The 20,719-nt window shown below is 48.7% G+C and overlaps 1 pseudogene; it reads right to left on the reverse strand.

The window, feature by feature from the left end:
* Positions 1–301: 301 nt before the first annotated feature.
* On the reverse strand, positions 302–9,451 carry LOC147710650 (uncharacterized; annotated as a pseudogene).
* Positions 9,452–20,719: the final 11,268 nt, after the last annotated feature.

Below are 20,719 nucleotides of genomic sequence, written 5' to 3' on the forward strand. Positions count from 1 at the left end.
GGATAGACAGACAAGTTAGGTTGCTTATTGTTCCCATTCCTTGCCTGAATCCTGTTTGAAATAATGGCATGATCCTTGTTTCTGTTATCCATGCTTGTAGTTCAAGTAGAAGGCTGGAGGCGTAGAGTTTAGCTTCAACGTCTATTAATGATATCAGTCTGTAATTTTTGGGGTTACGATGATCGCCGTGCTTAAAAATAGGATGGATAATACTACCGTTCCAGGATGCTGGTAACTCTACCTGTCGGTATATTTGATTGAACAGAGCGTTAGGGTCTCTGACCACAGATCTGGATCATGTTTAAAGATTGCGTTCGGCAGGCCATTTGGGCCTGCTGCACCCTCTAACTTTAATCTTAAAATAATTTTACGTAATTCCTTTGTGGAGGTAAGGTCATCTGGCTCCTTCTGCCCGTAGTCTTGCTCCTTGCTGTTTGCTCTTTTTAGATTTTCCGAATTATCTTTAGCTGCCCATGAGCCGTTTGCATGGCCTTGATCTGAATAGCTGTAAAAAGCTAGTACATGTCTAGTCCAGGTTTCAGCTCCAACCCCGGCTTCTTGTTGGAGTTTTACCCCTTGATTTAAGTCATTTATGATACCCCAGAAGTCTCGGCTGTTTTGGTGTTTGCCCGCTATTAACAGTTTGTTCCAGGTGGTTTCTTTATATTTACACTTTGCGGCCCTCAGTGCCTTCCTGTAGATACTCCTGGCAACCCTTAGTTTGGATTTATTTACCACTGACCCTGATGTTTTTTGGCTTGCTAGTATTCAAGCCTACTTTGCTACCATTCTTTTTTTAGCTCTTAGCTCCGTATCAAACCGAGGCTCCTTCTTAATATTACCTTTGCTACGGGTCCCTGGCCTTACTGGGAATTTATCCTGCAGGACCTGAATCATTTGCTCCCAGTTGAATACTCGTTCCTCTTCCTTTTGTGTTCCAAGACTTGCCAAATGGGTTTTTACTAAGTCCCTAATTTTACCCAGTCCTTCACAGCACCATTTTTGTTTCCTCAGATTGAATTTTGAAGCGTGGAGCAGGAGGGAGGTCGTTGTAGGCGCCGTACTTGGAGCAGTGTTCAGCCTTATTAGTTGTGGGAAATGGTCGCTTTCTGCCCGCTGTTCTATGTGAAAGGATTCGATACTGGGAAGTAACTCGTCACTTACTATTGAGTAGTCAATTATTGAGTGCGCCCTGCCACTCAAATATGTGGCGGCTGCCGGCCTATCCCCCTTGTTGTTGCCATTCAGGATTGATAATCAATATTCAATTAGGCTGGATGCTAACTTTTTTCCACTACTGCCAGTGGACTTCTTCACCTTCGCTTTATTGTAGTCAATGAGCACGTTGTTAAAATCTCCTGAGATAACCAACGGGTGCAGTGGATAGGTCCTTTGCATGGCCTTAATAAGTGACAGCAGAGTTGCGTGCTTTTCTTTTTGAGATTTTTTTATCTGGAAGAATGTAGACGTTAAATAATAACATTTGCCACAGTTTTGTCCCCCGCAACGGGGTTTCGATGATTCTGATCACTTGGGCCCACTTCAGGCCCACATCTATCTCCTCTTGAACACCAGTTGTATTTGTGGGTTATGTATTTCGATAGTCCGCCCAGGGGGTGTCCATGCTTTGAAAGGCTTTCTGCATATATATGATGTCCCTTAAAACCTGGAATTGGTGAGGGTTGTAATATCCATGACTCCTGGGTCATGATTATGTCTTGTCGTAGGAAGAATGCTAGGGTTTCGTGATCGTGGGCCATTTCTCGAAATCCGTGCACGTTCCATGAACAGATTGAAACTATTGATTTCTTCGTTAGAATTTGGAGGGGCGTCTCATTCCGTAAGGTTACTGAAGGATTGGGGGCTGGGTTAGGTAGCTTTGTTACTCAGGACATTGGGTACCCAAGACCAGTCCGTTTTGTGTGCATGGTGGAGACCGGTTGTTTGTTGTGGCTGACTTGTTCTTAGTGGCTCTGGCGTGGATGCTCGGGCACCGCGTAGGCAAGAGGCTTGTTGACTTGTTCTCCCCTGCCCCTTTTTTGCTCCCGAGTATTAATTTGTAAGGGGTAGGGGTACCTCGGGCGCTTATGTCGTATTATAGATATACCCCATGATTCAAATTGTTGTCTTGCTAGGTAAATCCTTTCTACCAGGTCCCTTGAGGTCCAAGTTGTAACTGTTTCTTCGATTGCCTCATTGTTTACATTTTGCTTGAATTCGACAGAGTACAGGTCCTGGGAAGTAATTTCTTTTAGGCCCGATGTTTCATTGAATAATTTTAATAAGTTCCCTCGATTCAAGATGTCTTGGGGCCCCCTTGTAGGATATTCTGGGATGAAGGTTAGTTTTAAGTCAAATAGTTCTTGAACGTTGCTTGGCTCCTTTTGAGTTGATATTAGGAAACAATTAGAGAGGTAGGGTAGGAGGCACGCTTAGTCCCCCCGGTTGAATATATCAAACAAAGAAAGAGTGTCATGCGCAAAGAGGTCTGTGTAAGAGCACACAGGCACTGTAAGAAATTCCCTTTTATGGACACAATGGAAACCTTTTAGGGATTTATTGGAAGCCCTCACTCACCAACCTGGTTGGTGACATGCTTCATCATCGGGCCCACCAGGAGAAGCCGAATGCCTCCCTGGTGTGCTACAACGCCAGGTTACTGCGGAGCTGGATTTTGTGACAGTGATGTGAAAAGTGATGTTAAAAATGTCTAAGGCTGTACCAACCAAAACATTTTTTATTCACTGGTCAGTTTAGACATGGTTAAAAAATATGTGTGGGAGAACTACCACAGATTATGATGGGAGTATCCACTTATAGTGGGGTCAACATGTTTCTGCCCTATTGAGTGTGTGATTTACATTGGCATTCGTCAGGAACGTGTATCGTGTACCTTGGCGGTATGGGCACGCTAAGACCCACCCTAACCAGAGGACGTGAAAGTTAAAAAGTTGCTCTATGTGTAAAAATCAGTGCAAGAAAATAACACAAACCACAAGTTGTGGGAATTACCTCAATACTGAGGAACCTGTGTAGTCTGAAACAAAGAGACAAACATACATGTAAGACAAAACATATACATAATGCTCATTGGTTAAGAAAGTTTCTGCTAGGACAGTCTCTGTGATCCAAGTGCTGTATATTGGTCAGAAAATAGACGTTGTGCCATATGTTTATTTTAGTGGCAGAAACGCTGTATAGTTGCCCAAAGGGCATTACAGGCGTGTGGGCATGCACTATGGCGAAAGGAATGCAGGCCACTGGACAGAGCGGCTGTATGTACAACACTCGTGGATAGCGACCATTAGGCCATTAATATACGGCCAGAAGTGCTAACTCCTAAAAGAATACGTGTAACACAAAAGTAAGGTTTGGAGATCTCACTTGTATTCTAAAAGATCCACGCCCCATAGGTCTCGGGAGGGGGTGGAGGCGACTATGGCACACCCTGTAGGTAAAGCAAAGCCTTGTAAATTATACGCGCCAAAATATTAACAAACAGATCGGTTACTTAGCTCTCTTTTAGTGATGCGAAGGATCCTTACGCCCGCAATGCCTAGCACCCGCTCGGCACCTAGCTTCTCCTGCTCCGGACCCCGTGGATGTGGGCTGTGGCGTGGGGAACGCTAATGTGGAGTGCCGGTGGGGGCCGGGCATCACGTGACGCAGGGCAGCCAATCAGCGGGCCGCCATTGGGAAGAGGCTTGGAGAGCAAGCTAGTTAGCTGGCCAATCGCAAGGCCTCTCTGGAACGAGGCTTAGAACACAAGATGGGAAGTACACTGAGGGAATTGCTCAATGTCGTGATTCCCAAAAGGGTTCACAGAGCATATCCTTATCTACTCAGTCAGGTTAGGATATGGGGCAGCAATTATAATTAATTAATGCCGGTTATGAATTATAGAAAGGAAAAGAAAAAGAGACAAAAAAGGGGGGGTTGGAAAAAAGGACATGGGTCTGGTGGGCCATGCAATAGCTGAGGAGAGTGAAAACAGTTGCAGGGGAGTGCAATACGGTAGTCACTATCTCCACTGCGTATAACTACGAAGTACAGCACGTGTAGGGGCAGTAAGGTAGAACTACAGCCCAACTCGATAGTAATTTACGGATATCTTCCTAGGCGGAAAAACTGCGACAGCCTAGTTAAAAGAGGGAATGGTCAGTGTTTAAGTACTGTGGACCAAGGGATCTGGTCATTTAGACCATGCAGGTGTGTGCCAGTCTGTACACCCAGCGTTGTTCTTTCTCAAACAATACGCTAGCAGTGTTTCTTTCTGAGTCGATTTGTTCTATTATGGTCCAATTCAGATCGTTGGGTGTATGGTTTTGTTGAAGGAAATGCTCGCTCAGTTTTGTTGTCACTTTACGGCATCTGATATTACTTCGATGCTCGCAGATGCGTTGTTTGACTTTTCGGGTTGTCATACCAACGTATCTTTTTCCGCATGTGCAGGTGATGAGATATATGACATTCATTGAGTTGCAATTTGTATGTTTCTTTTGAATCCATGTTTTTCCTGGTTCCAGGGAGAGTTCTTTTGTGTGTGTCGTCAGGTGACACACACTACAATTGGAGCACGGGTAGTGCCCAACTATTGGGGAGAGTCCCCATGCACTGGTGATAGATCCAGGATTGTGGTGGTTGGGTTTGTCAATTCTAGGTTGTGTATTGACAAGGGTGTCCTTAAGGCTGGTAGCTTTTTTAAAAAGTGAAGAAGGGTTTCTGCCAGTCTTTTCTGTTGCTCCTGATTATGCTCCAGTGTTTGTCCACAGATTTTTTCATCTGATTTGAAAGGGTGCTGTAGGTGGTGACACACGTTAGTGGTATTTCTGTAGGTTCCTTGATGGTGTCCTCTAGAAGGGCCTCACGTGGTTGATTTCTGGCCCGTTTGTTGCCCTTTTCAAATATTTTCGCAGGGTAACCTCTCGATTTCAGTTTCTGTGTTAGATCCGCTGCCTGGCTCTTGTAACCATTGACGCTGCTGCAGTTTCTGCGTATTCTGAGATACTGACCGTAGGGAAGGTTCTCCCTTAGTGGTCTAGGATGGAATCTCGAAAATTCCAAGAGGGTGTTCTTTGCTGTTGGTTTGTATTGGGTTTTTGTGGTTAAGGATGTGCCACATACTGTGATTAACACATCTATAAAGATAACTTCTTTCTTACTGAAACCGTGTGTAGGAGAGTAGGGTCTGCAATCCTATGATCACCCAGATTTTTTGCTTTTGTTTCACTGGTTTACGACTTTCTCTGGCTGTGGGCCTGCCAATCAGACCCACAGCCTGGCTGTTCTCTTTCTAAATTACCACATGTACCCTAGGTGCATTTACCAATTGGTACTGGGCCACCTTATCAGACCCTGTAACTCAGGGCATAGGTGTACCCAGGGCTGCCAGGGGCTGCAGCATGTATTATGCCACCCCTGGCTGGCCTCCTAAATTTGACACAACTGGCTGCATGACAGCTGGGGCAAAGTCGTGTAATCACCCTTTGAGGTAGGTGTAGTATACCTATACCTAACCCTAAAATGGACACACAGATTCCTATCAGTCACTCCTATGGCAGGCCTTAACAATCCTGAAGGCAGAGTGCTTGGAATCGTGTGAGATGGTGCTCTGGCATGAGCTGAGCCTGTCTGCAGCTTGCGGAATCAAGTCCCAATAGCTGTTCCATGATAACGCATACCATATACTCTTAAGTGCATTATAATCCTCGCGGTTAAATGCTAACTTTGGTATTGCTTTATCAAAACATGTCGAGTAAGGTGTCATACGAATTGGAATACTAACCCCTCGCCAATTCTGGCGACGGGGTTAGCATTCCACCCTTCTAGAGGGACACGACATGTATGTAACTGTGAACCCCGGTTAAAGTTAACTGAAGCCTCAGCTCCACAAAATGGATGCTGCCACCACAGACACGAGTCTGACCTCCTGCTGCTGGGAGTCCTTCCAGCGAGGGAGGCCTGGACAAAGGGTTTCCTGTCCGGGGCGGTGCTAGCACCGTCCCAGACATGGTTTTGTGTATCCTGGGTAGGCAGGGCTTTTCAGGAAGGTGACTGCTGAGTGGCACCCCGGTGCTCACTACGCATAGGCCAGTCAGAACCAGTTCCAGGGGCACACCAGCCCCTGGCCTGGGGAAGTCCGGCAGGGGAGAGGGGTGTAACCACCCCCCTCCTGGTCCCACCCATAGGCAGGACCTAGTCACCGGGTCAGCCCCCTTTTTTAGTATAAAGATAGGAGCAGGCCCCCTGTTCAAATTAGATCATCTTTGGAATCAAGACACGACTTTCTACGAAAGGACATCAAGATTTCTTCCTCAAGATTCTCCCTTGTGGCTAAGGAGTAGTCACCCTGCATCAAGCGGGCACCATCCTAAAGAACCACTGCGGTCTGCTGCAAGTCCTTCATCACGAATCCGACGACCCAGCTCGACGAGACCCGGCTTCCCTGGCACCTCTGACCTCTACTCACCTCTACAGCCAAGCTGAGAACCGTGAGTGCGACGAGACCTCGAGGGACCGACGATCGCCAAGACTGCACGACATCTTTACTGCAAGCCCACCGTGTCCTCCACTGGTGAGTGCTTTGGGGTCCGAGAAGCCCCGACCCTGCGCAGCTCCAGCACCCAAGGTCAGCCTCCCTGCATCTCCACGATCTGCGTGGGGCCCTTCTGCTGTTTGCTGTGCACCGCGTTGTTTGGCTACTAGCCGGCTGGCTTGTGGCCTTCTGAACGACGCCCGACGACATCTCTGCTGCTGGTCTGGTTGCTCCAGGCTGGCCCTTGCTTCCTTCTTCAAGAGAGGCACCCCGGACCCTCCTGGTCCACTCCAGACGCCATTTTAGGTCCACCGCGTGGGCTTGAATTTGCCAAGGCTTTGTTGCCCAATCCTGGGTCCAGCGACGCCGACAGCTTCTATCTTCGTGGGACAGCTCGATCCTCCATCCTGGTCGCCGACAACGCCTCCTGGTCCATGAGATCTTCGAGCTCAAGCGTCACCCACTCACCTTGTTGAGGTGGCTACCATCCGGTGCCCTCCTGGTGCCCACTGACTACTGGCTAGTAGTCTCGAACTTGGTCCCCTCTGCTTTCAGGTGTCATCTATCTTCGAGATCCAGGCTTGGATCCAACTGAACTTTCTTCACTGGTCACCGGCCAGCATCTTTTCTTCCGGCTCCTGGTCCGTCTACAAGGATTCCCGACGTCTTTTCAGACCTATGCAGCTGCAGCCCCTGGGCTAGGTAACTTCGGCATTTCGGTGCCCCAGCATAGCCTCACTATCTAAGGGTCAGGATCCACTGTCGTTTTCTCCCTACCAGGTCGGGTTCGCCCGAGAACACTAACTTTTCAATTTCTAGCTACCATAGACTTTTGTCCGCATCTCGCGTGAGAGTGCACACACTGCACCTGAGTCCCCTAGGCCTCCTAGAAGTAATCTAACGATTCCCTAGTCAAGTCCTAGCGATTCCAAAAGCTATTAGTACTGTACTTACCTGCTAGTAATTTCGCATTCCACTTTCAGAGTATATGGTTTTCCGTGCCCCTCGGGCATTTGTATATACTGTGCTAACTTAAGTATTTTTGTAAGAGTTTTGGTTTGTGCTTAGTACCCTGTCCTCATAAAGAGTACAGGGCTGTTGTGATCTTTAATAAATAACTGTTTATTTTCATAACACTTGTGTGGTGTCCTTTCACTTGGTGTTCAAGGGGTATATGTGTGGTAAACAGCTGGCTTAACACGCCCTCTCGAGTCTTTAGCCTTAGACTGCTCGTATCCACGCTACTAGGATAGCTGGTCTATAAGGTTGACTTACAACCAATCATCAATAAGGGTTGCTGGACTGATACATAGTGATCACTAGAATAGTGAGCACTGCATATCAGGCCACCTTCTCACACCGTGTGTGAATTTGAGATAGCTATATAAGGTGTTTACCTAGTTCAGAAATTTCTCCAAGGATGCTTGATTGCCCTTCCAGATTAGGAAGATGTCGTCAATATACCTCCTCCATAGTCCTATGGAGGAGGAAAAGGGGTTGTTAGATGGTATAATGTGTCTAGACTCAAAGTCATAGACATACAAACCTGCTACGCTAGGAGCAAATGTGCTACCCATCGAAGTTGCAGTAGTTTGCAGGTATAGTTTGCGCTTATGTTCAAAATAGTTCTCCTTTAGGGCTATCGTCGCGCATTGGAGTATGAAGGACTTGGGTGTTTGGTATTCCCAGATAATGGAGTCAAGGGCTGTTGCTAGAACTTTCAAAGTATCATCTTGGGGGATACTTGTGTACAGACTCTCGATATCAAGCGTCACTAGGGTAATTTACTAGTCTTTCCTTTACCTACAGGGTGTGCCATAGTCGCCTCCACCCCCTCCCGAGACCCATGGGGCGTGGATCTTTTAGAATACAAGTGAGATCTCCAAACCTTACTTTTGTGTTACACGTATTCTTTTAGGAGTTAGCACTTCTGGCCGTATATTAATGGCCTATTGATCGCTATCCACGAGTGTAGTACATACAGCTGCTCTGTCCAGTGGCCTGCATTCCTTTCACCATAGTGCATGCCCACACGCCTGTAATGCCCTTTGGGCAACTATACAGCGTTTCTGGCACTAAAATAAACGTATGGCACAAGGTCTATTTTCTGACCAATATACAGCACTTGGATCGCAGAGACTGTCCTAGCAGAAACTTTCTTAACCAATGAGCATTATGTATATGTTTTGTCTTACATGTATGTTTGTCTCAGACTACACAGGTTCCTCAGTATTGAGGTAATTCCCACAACTTGTGGTTTGTGTTATTTTCTTGCACTGATTTTTACACATAGGGCAACTTTTTAACTTTCACGTCCTCTGGTTAGGGTGGGCCTTAGCGCGCCCATACCACCGAGGTACACGATACACGGTCCTGACGAATGCCCATGTAAATCACACACTCAATAGGGCAGTAACATGTTGACCCCACTATAAGTGGAAACTCCCATCATAATCTGTGGTAGTTCTCCCACACACATCTTTTAACCATGTCTAAACTGACCAGTGAATAAAACATTTTTGGGTTGGTACAGCCTTAGACATTTTTAACATCACTTTTCACATCACTGTCACACAATCCAGCTCCGCAGTAACCTGGCGTTGTAGCACACCAGGGAGGCATTCGGCTTCTCCTGGTGGGCCCGATGATGAAGCATGTCACCGACCAGGTTGGTGAGTGAGGGCTTCCAATAAATCCCTAAAAGGTTTCCATTGTGTCCATTGAAGGGAATTTCTTACAGTCTTTGCCTCTGTGCTCCTTTTGAGTTGAGCCTGCATTGCACGATGGCAGATTGTGAGGTTGGGGGCTTTCGCACGCAGGTTGGTTCTTTTTATGTTCTTGCTCATTCTGTACAGACTCAAATCTATTTACATTTTTGTGGGTTAATACTGCTTTGGCTGGATTCGTGGTGGCCATACTTTGCTCCGTACGAATTAACAAACATTTGCGTTCCTTTTCCAAGACAGTAATTCGCATTGGGGTTGACACAATTTTGGTTTCTGGTACTGCTGCTGGTCCAATTGCCTCATATAGCTTTCCTTCAACTGTTGTAGATATTTATTGTTCAATTATGTGTTTTGTACCAGGGTGGGAGTCCTCTTTGTGAGTACGTTTTATGTCCAAACTTATTTTCTCCAGGGCTGACGGCGGCTTGGTTTGCTCCCACCCTCCTGGAACGTCCATTTGTGTTGGTTTACTTTTTTCTCTTTCCCGCTTTTTTGAGCTAATGATTGCTGGATCGGTCTAATTTCCTTTTGGCTAATGGCGCCTAAGGATGGGGATGAAGTTGAGTTAGCTCCAATCCTGGGGCCTTCACCCCTTGGTGTATTTGATATATTTGATATGTCGTTTGAAAAGTTGGATTTTTTTGGGTGGTGGATTTTGGATTGAAATATAGGGAAGATTTTGCCCGAATCTGCGTTTGGTTGTTTCTTGTACTTGAGCCAGGCCTTCCTTGCCCTTTTTCTTTGCCGCTTTGTTGGCTTATCATTAGTAATGGAATTTTGGATAGATTGTATTTCGTGCATGTCTAAGGCTTTTTTGCCTAGGTTGCCCTCCTTTGGTGCTTGTTCACGATCCATTACATGTTTGGTTCTAATGAGGCCCTCAAGCTTTTTCTTGGGTAGTTGGACTTTCTCCGTGATAGGCTTGGTTTCCGCCATCTGGCTGTGGTTGCTCGCTTGTTTAACCTCCCCTAGAATGTCCTTCAAAATGTCCGGGAGGCTTGCTAGCTTTTCGATTATACTACCACATCCACAGTTTCCTTTTTGATTACGCCGGTTTGTGTTAGGCTCTGATTTTCCGTGTATTGTTATGAGCGATGATAGGGAGTCCAGTTTTGCATTTATGTCCGTGATGTGTCCAGCCACTAATGTGATAAGGTCAATCTGGACTTCCATTTTATTGGATTGATAATTCAGCACCCTTATTGCTTGCTCCATGGTGCATAGCAAAGCTTGAGTCCATGGAGTGGAGGGCTCATCTTTTTGAATTTTACTTAGATCTTTGGGTTCCAGATCCGACGTGTTACCTGATAAAATTGTGATTGGTGCAGCGTGGATGGAATCTTTGGGTTCCAGGTCCGACGTGTTCCCTGATGAAATTGCAATTGGTGCAGCATAAATGGGGTGTAATTTATTTGCCTGCACGATAATGCTGTCATTTACGCAAGCGCTTTGTTGGCTTCTTTGTGTCTTACAGTCCCGGGGGGTTGAGACCAGCATACCTGGACTCAGATGACGGTCGTCAAAACCATGTTCTGGTCGTGGTGCTCTCCCTTGCGAATCAATGTACTTTGTAATTCTCTCTGTAAGTTCCTCAAGTTGAGAATCGTTAGGTAAAAAAAGGGACTTTATCCATGAGTCCCTTTCTTGCCCAGATGAGTTGGATAGGTTTTTGGGCCCTATGGTTCCTTCCTGTGCGCCCATGATTGCCATTGTGTGGTCACTGGCTTCAGTTGGCTCTGCGAGTATCACACTTTTTTACATGTTTGGCCTGATGTCCTTTGCTGGGCAGTTGTCTGAGTTGTTCTTAACGACTATACTTCCCCTTGTTTCGTTTGGAGCTACGGGAGTATTGGGACAGTGCACCTGGGCGGTTACTAATGTCTGATTGCCTTGGAGAGGAGGACCCGAGCGCGATTTTGGTGATTGACGCCCCGAGTCCTCGCTTACCTTGTTCTGCAGGTTGTTTGCCAGTGGGGAGGGGCCATTAAGTGGCGCGATGGGGCTTGGTAGTTTACTAGCCTCAGCTGTTGGAGCGTAGATTAGATTGCTGCCATTGGGTCCTTAAGATAAAAGAGCGTTAGAAGACCCGATTTCTGTCTGACTTCTGACTTTAACTCGGGAGTTGGTGCTGATACCAACCTCTCCCTTGAGGTTGCATCGGACCCTTTTCCAATGACATTGTCACTTCCGCAGTTGTATTCCTCGATTTTTGGGGGATTTTTTACTTTCCGCTGGTTGGCGCACTTTCCCTAATCTCATTTCCCCAAGCAGGACCTCACAAGCCTTTTGGCCCTATTCCGGGGTCTGGTTGTGTTAAATGAAAATAATGATGATAATCTTTATCGAGGGTGGACTTGGCTAGTGTGAGTACTTGTCTGGGACGGGTAGATTACAGACTGTATGTGGATATGAGGACTACCCGGCAGGTTTGGTTGGGGGGGGGGGGTCAGAGCACCTACAATCAATTTAAGTCTGTATCCTGCCGTCAAGGGGGTTCTGTCTCCAGGATTTCCAGATCCTCCCCCACCTCCGTTTGCGCTGACCCTCTTACCACTCTTGGGGCCGCTGTCTGCTGCTTGCACTGCGGTGCTGCTTGGCTCTTGCAAATGCTCCTGCGCTCCTGCTGACTTTCGTGGTGTGGCTGGGCAGGCCTGACGGTGGGGGCCCGGGGTTTCGGGGTGCCCGGCTAGGCTGCAGCTGCTGCTGTTCTTTCTGGCGTTTTGACATTCTGGCGTGGCTGGTGTGACGACTCTCTTCTGCTTTCTACTCAGTTGTGCCGGGTCAGTTTCCAAACTCCAGGCCTTTGACCGCTACCAACCGCCGGCTCTCAGCTACTCTCCGCTGTGGTGGAAGAGGTCAGTTTCCAGTCTCCAAACCGCCAACTCGTAAGACTGTGAGACTGTGGCTCAGGAGAGCGCTGGATGGGGAATCACGCCGGCCAGCTGCTTTTAGAATACATCTGCGGTTACCCCTGGCTGGAGCTGCGGTGATGTTGTTATCTCAGCGCGACCGAAGTCAGCGCTCACAGCCGCCCGCAGCTCTCCGCTAGTCAGTGACTCTCCGATGGTTAGTTCCCCTACTGCTACTGTAGCAGTGCTGGTTCTCCCAGTGTTCGATCAGGTGCTTGCAGTTTTTGTGGCTGCTGTAAATGGCCGCCGCTGGGAGCGCCCGGGCGGGTCCCCCGGGTCCCCGGACAGGCTCAAGATTACCCCCCGCCTGGTTCCCCCGCCTGGTTCAGCTCGGTAGAAGCAGCGGCTCGGTAGAAGCAGCGGCTCAGCAATGGTTCCTCAAGCTCCCGGCTTCCAGCTTCTCCCGGCTTGTCCCCCGGCTCCTCTTGCGGCTCTGACCACTCGCCACTCGCCACTCACTTAAGCCTTCTGCCTCACGCTTTTTGCTAGGTGTTTCTGCACCCCGCCATGGCGGAGATAGGTGGGGATAGCTGTTGGATTGCGGTGATGTTGAAGGAGCAGAGGGGTGGAAGGACAGAGGAACAGCTACTTTCCCACTCCGCTCGACTCCGCGTTCGTCGCGTCTCCGCTGCTGTCCACTGTCCCCTAACCACAAACGGGAGGAACAGACCTCTGGCCACAAAGCAGAGGAAAGGGCAGAGGAGCTGCTTTCCCGCTCGGCTCCGCTTGGCTCCGGTGCTGCCGCCCGCTCGCCTTCTCGCTCGGCTGTGCTGTGCTGCTGGCGGACTGCCGGGCGATCGCAAAACCTGGACTGGAGTGAGCGTTTGCTGGGGCTGATATTTTTAATGATTAGACTTTGACCCAGAATTTAAGGGGGAAAGCAGAGGGAACGAAAATGCGGCAAAGTAGTGACAAAGGGAGGAGGAAAGAAAAACAAGCAATTACAATGCAATGGTCTCGTCCTTGTTAAAGTTAGAGCTATTGGCATTGCTCATGACAATATTTTTGTTTTTAAAACATATAAATAAATGGCATTGTTATTTACAATGCCAATAGCTTAATCTCTCGCAAATGCGAGACCTATTGCATTTGCACCCACACACACATACACAGAGCCACACACAGAGCCACACGCACCCACACACACAGAGCCACACGCACCCACAAACACAGAGCCACACACACCCACACACACAGAGCCACACACACAGAGCCATACACACAGAGCCACACACACACAGACAGAGCCACACACACACAGAGCCACACACACAGACAGAGCCACACACATAAAGAGCCACACGCACAGACAGAGCCACACACACAGACAGAGCCACACACACAGACAGAGCCACACACACAGCTCTCTGCCCAGTAACGCCCTGGGGAACAAAGGCACGAAAAACCGGATCACAAGCAGGGAACAGAGGCACAAGCAGAGAACAGAGGCACAAAACCCGGATCACAAGCAGGGCAGGAAACAGAGGCACAAGCAGAGCACAGAGGCACAACACCCAAACCTGATCACAAGCAGAGCACAGAGGCACAAAAACCGGTTCACAAGCAGGGCACAGAGGCACGAACAGGAAACAGAGGCACAAGCAGGGAACAGAGGCACGAACAGGGCACAGAGGCACAAAAACTGGATCACAAGCAGGGTACAGAGGCACAAAAAACGGATCACAAGGAGAGCACAGAGGCACAAAAAACGGTCACAAGCAGGGCACAGAGGCACAAACACCGGATCACAAGCAGGGCACAGAGGCACAACAAGGAACAAGGGGGCAGGAGAGCAAGCACAAGCAACAAGGAGGCAGTAAGCACAAGCAACAAGGGGGCAGGGGGGCACAGAGGCACAAAAACCGGATCACAAGCAGGGCACAGAGGCACAAAAAACAGATCACAAGCAGGGCACAAAGGCACAACAAGCAACGAGGGGGTAGGGGCAGGAGAGCAAGCACAAGCAACGAGGGGGCTGAAAGCACAAGCAACGAGGGGGCAGGGGGGCACAGAGGCACAAAACCGGATCACAAGCAGGGCAGAGAGGCACAAAAACCGGATCACAAGCAAGGCACTGAGGCACGAACAGGAAACAGAGGCACAAGCAGGGCACAGAGGCACGAACAGGGCACAGAGGCACAAAAACCAGATCACATGCAGGGCACAGAGGCACAAAAACCGGAACACAAGCAGGGCACAGAGGCACAAAAAGCAACGAGGGGGCAGGAGAGCAAGCACAAGCAACGAGGGGGCAGCAAGCACACGCAACGAGGGTGCAGGGGGGCACAGAGGCACAAAAACCGGATCACAAGCAGGGCACAGAGGCACAACAAGCAACGAGGGGTTAGGGGCAGGGGAGAAAGCACAAGCAACGAGGGGGGAGGGGAGCAAGCACAGCGAGGGGGGGATGGAAAGCAAGCACAACAAGGGGGCAGACGCACAACAGAGGGTACAGAGGCAATAGGGCGCGGAGGCACAAAAAACAGATCACAAGCAGAGCCCAGAGGCACAAAAACCGGATCACAAGCAGGGCACAGAGGCACAACTAGCAACGAGGGGGCAGGGGCAGGAGAGCAAGCACAAGCAACGAGGGGGCAGGGGGGCACAGAGGCACAAAAACCGGATCACAAGCAGGGCACAAAGGCACAAAAACCGGATCACAAGCAGGGCACAGAGACACAAACAGGAAACAGAGACACAAGCAGGGAACAGAGGCACAAACAGGGCACAGAGGTACAAAAACCGGATCGCAAGCAGAGCACAGAGGCACATAAAAACGGATCACAAGCATGACACAGAGGCACAACAAGCAACGAGGGGGCAGGAGAGCAAGTACAAACAACGAGGGGGCAGCAAGCACAAGCAACGAGGGGGCAGGGGGGCACAGAGGCACAAAAACCGGATCACAAGCAGGGCACAGAGGCACAAAAACCGGATCACAAGCAGGGCACACACAACCTCACACACAGATCCACACGCACCCACACACACAGAGCCACACACACACAGAGCCACACACACAAACAGACAGAGACACACACAGAGCCACACACACAGACAGAGCCACACAGACAGAGCCACACACACACACACAGAGCCACACACAGACAGAGCCACATACACAGACAGAGCCACACACACAGCTCACTGCCCAGTAACGCCCTGGGGAACAGAGGCACGAAAAACCGGATCACAATCAGGGAACAGAGGGACAAGCAGAGAACAGAGGCACAAAAACCAGATCACAAGCAGGGCAGGGAACAGCGGCACAAGCAGGGCACAGAGGCACAAAAACCGGATCACAATCAGGGCACAGAGGCACAAAAATGTGATCGCAAGCAGGGCACAGAGGCACGAACAGGAAACAGAGGCACAAGCAGGGAACAGAGGCACGAACAGGGCACAGAGGCACAAAAACTGGATCACAAGCAGGGTACAGAGGCACAAAAAACGGATCACAAGGAGAGCACAGAGGCGCAAAAAACGGATCACAAGCAGGGCACAGAGGCACAAAAACCGGATCACAAGCAGGGCACAGATGCACAACAAGGAACGAGGGGGCAGGAGAGCAAGCACAAGCAACAAGGGGGCAGCATGCACAAGCAACAAGGGGGCAGGTGGGCACAGAGGCACAAAAACCGGATCACAAGCAGGGCACAGAGACACAAAAAACAGATCACAAGCAGGGCACATAGGAACAACAAGCAACAAGGGGGCAGGGGCAGGAGAGCAACACAAGCAACGAGGGGGCAGAAAGCACAAGCAACGAGGGGGCAGGGGGGCACAGAGGCACAAAAACCGGATCACAAGCAGGGCACAGAGGCACAAAAACCAGAGGGCACTGAGGCACGAACAGGAAACAGAGGCACAAGCAGCGCACAGAGGCACGAACAGGGCACAGAGGCACAAAAACCGGATCACATGCAGGGCACAGTAGCACAAAAATCAACGAGGGGGCAGGGGCAGGAGAGCAAGCACAAGCAACGAGGGGGCAGAAAGCACAAGCAACAAGGGGGCAGGGGGGCACAGAGGCACAAAAACCAGATCACAAGCAGGGCACAAAGGCACAAAAACCGGATCACAAGCAGGGCACAGAGGCACGAACAGGAAACAGAGACACAAGCAGGGAACAGAGGCACAAACTGGGCACATAGGTACAAAAACCGGTTCACATGCAGGGCACAGAGACACAAAATCCCGGATCACAAGCATGGCACAGAGGCCCAACAAGCAACGAGGGGGCAGGAGAGCAAGCACAAGCAACGAGGGGGCAGCAAGCACAAGCAACGATGGTGCAGGGGGGCACAGAGGCACAAAAACCGGATCACAAGCAGGGCACAGAGGCACAAAAACCAGATCACAAGCAGGGCACATCACAAGCAGGGCACAGAGTCACAAAAACCGGATTACAAGCAGGGCACAGAGGCACAACAAGCAACAAGGGGGCAGGGGCAGGAGAGCAAGCACAAGCAATGAGGGGACAGCAGGCACAAGCTACGAGGGGGTAGGGGGGCACAGAGGCACAAAAACCGGATCACAAGCAGGGAACAGAGGCATGAACAGGAAACAGAGGCACCAGCAGGGAACAGGGGCACGAGCAGGGCACAGAGGCAAGCAAAACGGATTACAAGCAGGGCACAGAGGCACAAAAACCGGATCACAAGCAGGGCACAGAGGCACAAAAACCAGATCACAAGTAGGGCACAGAGGCACAACAAGCAACGAGGGGGCAGGGGCAGGAGAGCAAGCACAAGCCACGAGGGGGCAGTAAGCACAAGCAACGAGGGGGCAGCAAGCAACGAGGCGGCAGGGGGGCAGAGAGGCACAAAAACCGGATCGTAAGCAGGGCACAGAGGCACAAAAACCAGATCACAAGCAGGGCATAGAGGCAGGAACAGGAAACAGAGGCACAAGCAGGGAACAGAGGCAGGAACAGGGCACAGAGGCACAAAAACCGGATCACAAGCAGGGCAAAGAGGCACAAAAAACTGGACCACAAGCAGGGCACAGAGGCACAAAAACCGGATCACCAGCAGGGCACCAAGGCACAACAAGCAACGAGGGGGCAGGGGCAGGAGACCAAGCACAAGTAACGAGGGGGCAGGGGAGCAAGCACAGCAAGGGGGGCCGGAGAGCAAGCCCAACGAGGGGGCAGACACATAATAGATGGGACAGAGGCAATAACACGGGCACAATCAGGGAAGAGAAGCAAGAAAACCCAGGTTATACATCTAACCTGGGCTTCTATGGGAATTCACAAGGGCATATTATCAAGCCCCTTATCGCCACTTTAGTGGAAGTTTCCTGCCGATAAAGCGGCGAAAATGTTATCGCCGAGTCTTGATAATATGCCCCCATATTTCTTTATCATGCGGAAGCATTTCACCTTAGCATATTGGATTATATCTCTGTATTGAGAAGTGCTTATTAAAAGTGAAAGTTGTTAAACAGGCCCCAAGAAACATTCTTACACCTCCATGATGACAATGCTATTAGGGAACTAAGCAGCAAGTCAGATGCAATGTATTCCCAGTATGTGACCTAGATTCTTATTCGATGGGGCAACATTAAAGGCTAGTAAATAAAACAGCAGAGGTATTTGTACAATGCACATCTTCACCTAACATATTGGAAGGTGCTCACAATGTCATAATGCACAAAAAGGAGGCTTGGTGAAATAAAAAAATTGCCTAGGATCACATAATGTGGTGAAGCAGGAATTCCAAATTGATGCCAGATTTTCCAGTTTCACACTGCACTTCAGCCTCAAGATGTATATATCCTGACATCGAAGTTTAATACTTGCTCTTTAATTCTGGAAGGCCAAGACGTGAAACACCCTCCCCACACAGCTGTGATAGACCCAGGACCTGCTGACCTTCAGGAAACTCCTCAAGACCTGGCTGTTCAAGCAGTAGCTGCACCCCCACCCCCTTAGCGCCTTGAGACCCTCACGGGTGATTAGCGTGCTCTACAAATATTTGATTGATTGATTGATTGAAGGATGAGATTTGACGTAATTGGCAGGCAATATTCAAATTTTATTTTTGCTAGTTCCACATAGGGCGAGCCTTGCCCAAAGACATACGAGACAGATGGAGACTATGCTACACCTTTTTTCCCAGCACAGCAAGATTTGCCAGGATTAACCTGATACTGAGCTGAGATCAAGATTCAAACCTATTTCCCTATGTTGCACGGTCAGAGGCTGTAGCCACCAGGCCCCATCTCGACCTGTGAATGCTCAGCTTGTTTTGGGCCTGAGGTTCCAAGAGGACCTCGAACTGAGTCAGAGCCAGGCATTTTATTCAAGCCTGGCTCGAACTTTCAGTGGCTCACCCACCTCTAGGCTGACATAAAGGCATGCGGGTGGAAAGTATATTCTAACAGTCTTGTGGTGCATCTTCTCAGATATTGGACACAGCAAACAAGCACAGCAAGGGAGCCATTAGTGCTCCAGGAGGGGTTCTGATGACTTCTTTACCTGATAATATTTACTTGCACTATATCATTAAATCTTTTAGATGTGGAGTTAGAACAGTAACTCTGGGGCTTATTTACAAGAAACTGAGGCATCTCTGCATTAGACCAGCGATGGGTCAGTTTCCTTGCGCCGGCAAGGAAACCCATGCGCCACCATGGATGCATCGTATTTACAATACTGTGCACCATGTCGCAAGGATTGACAGATGCGTCAGGAATCCTGACGCATCTGTTGGTGCAAAAGTCATGCATTGCTGGAGTTGTGACGTAAGCCTGACACAACTCCAGAAATGTCTGGGGGAGGCCTATACCTAATACACTGTGCCACTCCTTATGCCTGCTCCAATCAGGCGTAAGGTTTTGACGCAATGGTGCAGTGGTGTTCTAGAAGTGGCGCAGTGAAATCTTGTAGATTTCACTGCTTCACTTCTACGAGGATTTCTTGCAGGGATACGCCCACCCTGCATACATTATCCCGTATGCAGTTATAATGAGGCACAGAGGTTTACAAGATGCGCACCTGCCTAGATGCGTCGCATTGTAAATAGGCCACAACGAGGCGCATTGTTTACGCCGCCGCTGCGTCACAAAAAGTGATGCAACTGTGGCACATAAGTGTTGCAAGGGGCTTGTAAATCTGCCCCTCTATATTTAGTATACTAACCATAACAATATAGAGGAAATCGATATTATTTAGTTGATATGTGTAGGTTGATATTTCTGCGCTCAATATTTGTTTTTCAATTTTTCCTTATTGATTATCAATAGAACAGTACATCAACTTCACTGGTAGTTCGGCTTTGTGCACAACTTACATACATGGGGTTGCAATAGCTGATACAGGCGGTTACATAATAGTGCAGAACATTGCAATGTACGGTAGCAGACATTTTCTGCGCTCAATATTTTGCCATACAACTGTAAAATGTTGTAAAAAGGGCCATATAGTGCATTTTAGAACATCATTTGTACCCAGATTGAAGTACAATGGTACTCAAAGAATGCAAAGGTCACTTGAAACAACAGAACTTTCAAAAATGGGGGTGACATTAAGGGTACCCATGAACAGCTGTGCTAGGGAAGTGTAACAGAGGTTTGGTGCAAATACCAGTCCTGAATTACACCTGACCTGGAGGCGAAGCTTGGGAGCCACAGTTGATCCAGGTCAAATACATTACTTGCATACCAAGTAATCCTGGACCTCGCCAATAGTGTTTACGTTTCATCTTCTTAAGAAATATTTTAAAAAAGATGGCAAAACTGCAATTTTCAGAACTGTTGCCCAAATAAAATTGGTTTAAATGCCATGGGTTAGCTTTTAAAATGTATACCACATCTTACTTGATGCATATATTCCCCTTGCTACTATTTTCCATCTTGCCCATTAAAACTGAATGGATCATTATCTTGGAAGGGGGGTTGCGAGCTCTCTTCATTGGGTGTTGGAGTGGGCTCAAATAATGATTTCTACATTATAAAGTAGTTCCTAAGAAAAATGGCCTAGGGGTAATCAACAATGTTTAGTAATCTTGCTTTTGGTGCTAGGGTGTTTATTGAACACTTGTCAAAACAGTCACAATTTCTGGCAGGCTCTGCAATCCGTAAATTGAACTTAACAGCATCCAATTAGATTTGGGATATAGTTTGAATCACCACCATTAAGAACAAATACAAAAATAAGAATAATGACTCAACTTTTCATACTAATCACAAGAGGAGGGACTGGGGCTTAACAGTTCCAGCATACGGGCTCCTTGTAGCAGTGGCAGACACAAGAGTAGTCAGTTCCTAGAGGAAGAAGGAGGGGAGGTAAGGGAAGACAGGGTACCAGGTGTCCACAAGGTGATGAGATGGAAGTGGAGTAGCTCCTTTTAGGAGCAAAGGCCCTCACACGCCCCAGGAGGTGTCCTGCTTCATCATCGGGCAGCTTCTCGTTGGGCTGGCGCTGCAATACCCATCGGGCCCTCCCAAGGGGGCTCTTTGTCAGAGGTCTTTTCTTTTTGCAAATGTAAAGTCTAAGAGGTGGTGGGCCATATTTGTAAAGAGTTGAAATGGGAAACATTGAT

This window comes from Lissotriton vulgaris, chromosome 5 (assembly GCF_964263255.1).
Source record: "Lissotriton vulgaris chromosome 5, aLisVul1.2, whole genome shotgun sequence".
Lineage (NCBI taxonomy): Eukaryota > Metazoa > Chordata > Amphibia > Caudata > Salamandridae > Lissotriton > Lissotriton vulgaris.